Source organism: Solanum tuberosum, unplaced genomic scaffold (assembly GCF_000226075.1).
Source record: "Solanum tuberosum cultivar DM 1-3 516 R44 unplaced genomic scaffold, SolTub_3.0 scf01006, whole genome shotgun sequence".
Classification (NCBI taxonomy): Eukaryota; Viridiplantae; Streptophyta; class Magnoliopsida; order Solanales; family Solanaceae; genus Solanum; species Solanum tuberosum.
In genome coordinates, this window is record NW_006240046.1 from 12,346 (window position 1) to 19,893 (window position 7,548).

A 7,548-nucleotide genomic window follows, 5' to 3' on the forward strand; every position below is an offset into this window, starting at 1 on the left:
ATATTTTACTATATAAGAAGAGTGAATAAAATTCACTCTTCTTTCGACACGTGGCACCAAGATGGCCCACCTACTTTTATACACTCCTCTTTCATTATATTTTAATTTTTTCCTTTTTAAATAGTACTAAAAAATAAATTTAAAATATCACAAATTCGATTAACTCTCAAAATTTTACGCGAATTGTATAATTAAGACGAAGGGAATAACATATATTATTTGAAAAATTACTATATAATTACTACTCTTCTTATATAGTAATATTTTAATTTTTTCCTTTTTAAATAGTACTAAAAAATAAATTTAAAATATTACAAATTCGATTAACTCTCAAAATTTTACGCGAATTGTATAATTAAGACGAATGGAATAACATATATTATTTGAAAAATTACTATATAATTACTACTCTTCTTATATAGTAATATTTTAATTTTTTCCTTTTTAAATAGTACTAAAAAATAAATTTAAAATATCACAAATTCGATTAACTCTCAAAATTTTACGCGAATTGTATAATTAAGACGAATGGAATAACATATATTATTTGAAAAATTACTATATAATTACTACTCTTCTTATATAGTAATATTTTAATTTTTTCCTTTTTAAATAGTACTAAAAAATAAATTTAAAATATCACAAATTCGATTAACTCTCAAAATTTTACGCGAATTCTATAATTAAGACGAAGGGAATAACATATATTATTTGAAAAATTACTATATAATTACTACTCTTCTTATATAGTAATATTTTAATTTTTTCCTTTTTAAATAGTACTAAAAAATAAATTTAAAATATCACAAATTCGATTAACTCTCAAAATTTTACGCGAATTCTATAATTAAGACGAAGGGAATAACATATATTATTTGAAAAATTACTATATAATTACTACTCTTCTTATATAGTAATATTTTAATTTTTTCCTTTTTAAATAGTACTAAAAAATAAATTTAAAATATCACAAATTCGATTAACTCTCAAAATTTTACGCGAATTCTATAATTAAGACGAAGGGAATAACATATATTATTTGAAAAATTACTATATAATTACTACTCTTCTTATATAGTAATATTTTAATTTTTTCCTTTTTAAATAGTACTAAAAAATAAATTTAAAATATTACAAATTCGATTAACTCTCAAAATTTTACGCGAATTGTATAATTAAGACGAAGGGAATAACATATATTATTTGAAAAATTACATTAAGAATACCATAAACCACAATAGTTAACAACTTACAATATTTGAAAAACATATTAACTCTCAAAATTTCACATGTGTCACATAAATTGGGACAAATGGAGTAACATATATTATTTGAAATTACGTTAAGAATATTATTAATCACAACTTAAAGTATTTAAAAATACATAACATATATTATTTGAAAATAATGTAAAAAATATTATAAATCATAATAATTAACAATTTAACGGATATTGTGCCCGTGCTTCCATTTAGAAGTGAGAATGTTTAGGAGCTTAGGGTTAGTCAGTCAATTGACCGATTTGCCCTTCTTCTTCAACTTCCTCTATTTACTACAAAAATAGTACTAAAAATCAATTTAAAATATTAAAATTTTGGTTAATTCTTGAAATTTCACATGTATTGCATAATATAATAGAGTAGTAACATATATTATTTGAAAATTATATAAATAGTACTAAAATATAGTTTAAAATAGTACTAAGAATTTGATTAACTCTCGAAATTTCATATGTACTGCGTAATTGAGATTGAGTGAGAAATATATATTATTTGAAAAATAGAATAAATATGTGATATTATTAGAAAGAGCTTTAATATATATTTTAAAAATTATTTTGTCTTCCGTATATGATTTTCTGCATATATGTGGAGTTTTAAAGTTTTTAACATTTTAATATAGAAATATGATTATTTGAAAATTTTAGTACTTTCTTCATTTAAATTTTTCCTTGTTTTTCTTTTAATTTGTTCTAGATTTAAAAATTACATAAAAAGTACTTAAAATCACAATGTAATAATATAAGATATTAAAAAAACATAATTAAAAATCATAAAAGAAATTTTATTGACTCTTTAATTCCATATTGAAACATAAGAAGTTTGTTTGAAAATAACATAAAAAGTAACGTAAATTAAAGTAAAATAACAACTACAAATATTTAAGAATCATATAAGAAATTTAGTTGAGTTTCGTAAAAGTACCTACGTCACATAAAATGGAACAGAAAGAGTAATATATATTATTTGAAAATGATATAAGAAGTGCTATAAATCACAATAAATTAACAACTTCAAAATATATTTAACAAAATCACATACAAAAAATTATATAACTCTCCAAATTTCATCGGTGTCACATAAATTGAAACAAAGAACTACTCCCAATTTATGTTATTTACTTTCCTTTTTAGTCAGTCCCAAAAGAATGTCACATTTCTATATTAAGTAACAATTTGATTATAAAATATTTATTTTACCCTTAATGAAATAATTTACAGTCATACAAATTTATATCATTCATTTTGGACCACAAATTTTAAAAGTCTTCATTTCTTTTTTAAACTCCGTGGCGAATCAAACTACCTCACATAAAATGAGACGGAGGAAGCAATATACATTGGGCCCGCGCTGGCGCGGGAACCTAATAACTAGTATATATATATAGGTGAACCTCTTTCAGATATGAGCAGACAGGACCCGTTAAGGACTGAGTTAGTTTTTCAACTCAAGTTATGAATTGAGTTATTAAATTGACAGTGGATGTGATGGTCTGGTCAACTTTATTGGTAGTCAAATTCACAAAATTAACAAGTGAGACGACTATATTATTTAAGAAAGCAACACAATTAGATCTTAACCAAATTAATATCCTTATATTATATAGACTATATTCAACAAGAGTGGTCATATATGCTTGGCGGGTACTAGGGGTGGGTGTTCAAAACCGAATCGAAAACTGAATCAAACCACAAATTGAGTCAAATCGGAAAAAAACCCGACTAGTAGTTTGGTTTGATTTAGTTTGGTATTGGAAAAAAAAAATCCGACTATATTTGGTTTGGTTTGATTTTAACTAAACAAAAAACCAACCCGAGACCAAATCAACCCGACATTATATATGAAATTTTAAAATTTTATTTTATACATAAAAATATTTACTTTGATATAATTTTAAAATATTTCTTATACTATTTCATAGTTTTTATCTTTTAATATATTATTTCAAGTTTAAAACTTAGAATTTGGAATGGTCCAATAAAGATTATAGTTCATAGATGTTGATAATTATAATAAAACTTAAATCAAAATCAAATTAATACTAATGCAAAAAGAAAATCAATTCAACATTGGTTTAGACAATTAAAATACATTGGTTTAGACAATTAAATACGTAATATAATTTTAATTTTTCTTAAATATTTAGTAATGTAACTAATACTTATTAAACTTATTTTAGCATGATTTTAGTACTTTTTAAATTATGATCATTTTTCATTATGACTTTTGCAATATTTATTTTATATGATGATTTCATTATTATTTTTTATTAAAATATTTTAGTGTCATCAGTACTCATCTCATATTTTGTGTTATTTTCTTAAGAAACACCTTAAATAATTGTATTTTGGTTGGACTAAAGAAATATTTAGAGCACAAGTTAATTATATGTTTGTATGCAAACTTTATGGAAAAAATCCAAAAATCTGGAAAAAAATATCCGAGGTTTATTAGTTTGGTTTGATTTATAAATTTAAAAATTCGACACAATGGTTTGGTTTGGTATTTGAAAACTCGAACCAACCCGAGGTTGAAAAGCCCGAAAAAATCTGAATTTTATTAGTTTGATTTGGTTTATAAATTAAATTTTTTTACACAAATAGTTTGGTTTGATATATGAAAAAGCTGAACCAACCCGATCATGTACACTCTAGCGGGTGCATGGGAAGTGCATGGATAGACAATCTCAATAAGTTTATTTAAGCCATAATCAATTTAATTTTTTTTAATGAAGATAAAGAACATAAAAATTTAATTAATATTTTTTATCAAATTAATTTTACATATTCAAATTTTCAATCAATATTAAACATAGATAAATAAAAAAAAAAGTTTACGTATGGATATAATATTAACATAATAATTTAAATATAATTAAAAATATCAAGTAAATAAATTTAAAAATCATTAAAAAAATGAAATCACTACATATAAAAATTCACCACAAAAATAAATACATCTAAGAGATATATTAGTAAATATGTAATTATGGCAAAGATAGTTTGGTTTTGAAAAAATAATTTTCTGTTTTTTTTTAAGTTTCTTCCTAACAACATAAAACTCCTTCTACTTGCAATTAAAACCAATTTTTACTTAGTCAAACAACTTAATTTTTCAAAACAATATTATTTTTTTCCTTCAAAATAAGTGATTTTGGTCTCCCCAATGTCAAACAAGTGAATTTGTCCATCTCAACTTTAAAATTTAGAGCAAATATATCCATCATTAAAAAAGTGGTGCATATTTGTCTAACAAATGAGGCATATTTTATCTTTTTTTGTTTAATAAACTGAACTAAAGAAAAAAATTCAAAAACAGTTTTTTTAATTTAAAAAAATGTCACAAGGTACTATCTCACGTATTTTTTACCCCTCCAGGCACTATAACAAAACCAATTTTTAGCGGCAATAGATATAGACATTAATAAAGAGTGCTAAAGTCTTTATCAGTATTAGTTAAGTGTCATTAGAATCAATGTCGCTAAAGACTTTAGGGACATATACAAAGAGTGCTAATTGCCGTTAAAAATACATATTTAACGGCAATTAAGTTATTGTCGTTAATTAATTGCCGCTAATGATATTTTTGCTGTAGTGAGGTTAGACCCAAATAAAAAGATTCAGTCTCTCGGACTTAGTGGGGTGAAGAAAAATGAGTGAAGTAATTTATAAGTCATATGACAATTTGAAATTAAAAAATCAGTTTTAGAATTCAGTTTTTGAATTTAGTCTATTAACGAAAAGAGTAAATATGCATCATTTGTTAGACAATGAAAGTATATATGCATCATTTTGTAAAAAAAAAATATTCACTCTAAATCGCAAAGTTGAAAGTTATATTTTCTCTGTCGTCCTTGAAATAATCAATAAGGCAATATGAATTTAAATTATATATAAAAACACTTATAATTAAATAACATGTGACATCATTTACAACTTTAAACATTGCTTTTAAAATTTTCAAATTCCTGCTCAACTATGAAAAAAAGTTTTGAAAAAAAATATTAATTGTATATATAAGTTAATGATGTTCTATAATAAAATAAATAAGCAAAATAAGAAAATTAATTTTATTGATAATAATCGAAATTCTCATATCGAGTAAAATTACAGAAAGACATTACCTCATCAACATAAAATTCAATGTGGGTAATACAAAACATTATAAAAGTAGAAATATATTTTAGAATAAATAAATTTCTAAAAAAATATTTATTTATAATGTAAATGAATTTTAAAAATATTTGTGTAATGTCAATTAAAATTTATTTATCTACGTAGACAACAATAGGAGAGAGTACACTACTCATGCACACACTATACGGTACTATGCCTACTCCCCTTTCCTCTTTCAAGTGGGTTGAACTCTTTCTAACTTAATGTGTATAATGTTAAAATAACAATAATAAAAATTAGCGTTAGATTTTGTAATAAAATTCATAAAATAATTTTTATAATTAATATATTAATAAACTTAAATAAAAATATATACTAAAATATAATATTAATTAAGCTATAGATAAAATTTTAAGAATAATTGAAAATATTAAGGGTGAAATAGATATTATGTTTGAAATTTCTAGGTCAAAACTCGTGCAAGGACTTTATCTTTTTTTTTGCTTTTCAAGAGGATTTTTTTTTTTTTTTTTTACCCGAGCTTCCACCCCTTTTGCTCCCTTGGTGACTCGAACTCGCAACCTTCGAATTGGAAGTGAGAGATGCTTACCATCCGAGCAACTCTCTCTCGTCTTGCTTTTCAAGAGGAGCTGTCCATGAGATCCACTGTGATTCTATGAGTCGCTAAAAGGGAGTAACATCAAAAATTGGAATTAGACTTTTGTGTGTTGTAGTTTTCTTTTGAAATTTCAAAGTTAAGACTTATAAATCAGACATAATATATAAATATGTCATTTTATTTTACTTTAATTGATATTTATGCCTTTAAATTTTAGGTGTGCACAAGTACCACTTAAATCTATATAAAATGGAACAAATAGATACATACATACATTGTGTGACATAATACACATGTCACATCACATAGGATACACAAAATTTTCATGTAGGATATCATGTGGGACAAATGTGTCTATTTGTTCAATTTATACAAATTTAAGTGTTTATTTGTCCACACCAAAATTATAGAATATAAATATAAGTTGAGATCAAGTTAAATGGTATATTTATGATAAATATAAAGAATGTTCTATTTTTCTTTAGGAATGGGTCCATAAAATTATGTAGAAAAGTTCAAATTTAATGAAGGAAAGTTTGAATCATTGAAAGTTAGACCAAGGATTTTAATTCACCATACATTTTAGGAGTTGTGATCATTGGAAATTAGATCTTGTGCAAGTTCATTTGAAAGTTTAGTCTATCACGTTGCTATGGTTAAAATTTTTACTACGATTTTGTCAAAAGTTCTCCTATCATTAAAAATATGTTTTTTTTTCTTTTCAACTAGTGCAACACAAAGACTTTTATTTGCATACTCAACCGAAGCTATATGGAGATAATTTGTTTCTGTCGTGCCTCATGGCTCAACAACACCCCTACTATTAAAATGATTCATCAGTAGAATATCTTCTTCTTTTTTTCCAATGATACTATAATTCCTATTCCCTTCTCCACTTTGATTGTCTCTTTCTTAGTACCTATAATTCTCGGTATAGGCTCATGTGTAGTCAATGAAAATTGTGTTTCAATATATAAAGGAAAAACGATCTGATATATTCTTCAATTTTATAGTTTAAAATTGATATACCTCTCATTATAAAAATGATACACATATACACTTACTGTTATAAAAGTGGATCACATATACCTCTACTATTACAAAAATAACTCACATATATCCTACAATTAAAAATTGTGGCTCACTACACTCTTGCCTATTCAAAGTGCCTCACTACACTCAACGGCAGGGTTACGTGGTTGTCAGTGTGTCCAATTAGATACCCTTTGTCGAAAAATATAATGTATATGCAAGTAAAATGATACACGAAGTGGCTAAATAATACTCCCTCCGTTTCACAAAGAATGACATGGTTTGACTTGGCACGGAGTTTAAGTAAATAAAGAAGACTTTTGAATCTTGTGGTCCTAAATTAAAGTTATGTCAAATGTACAAAATTACCCTTAATCTTGTGGTCTTAAACATGCCACGTGGAAAACAAAAAGTAGAATGTTACCAAAAAAGGAAAGAGGTCATTCTTTTTTAAACTGACTAAAAAGGAAAGGAGGTCATTTTTTGTGAAACGGAGGGAGTA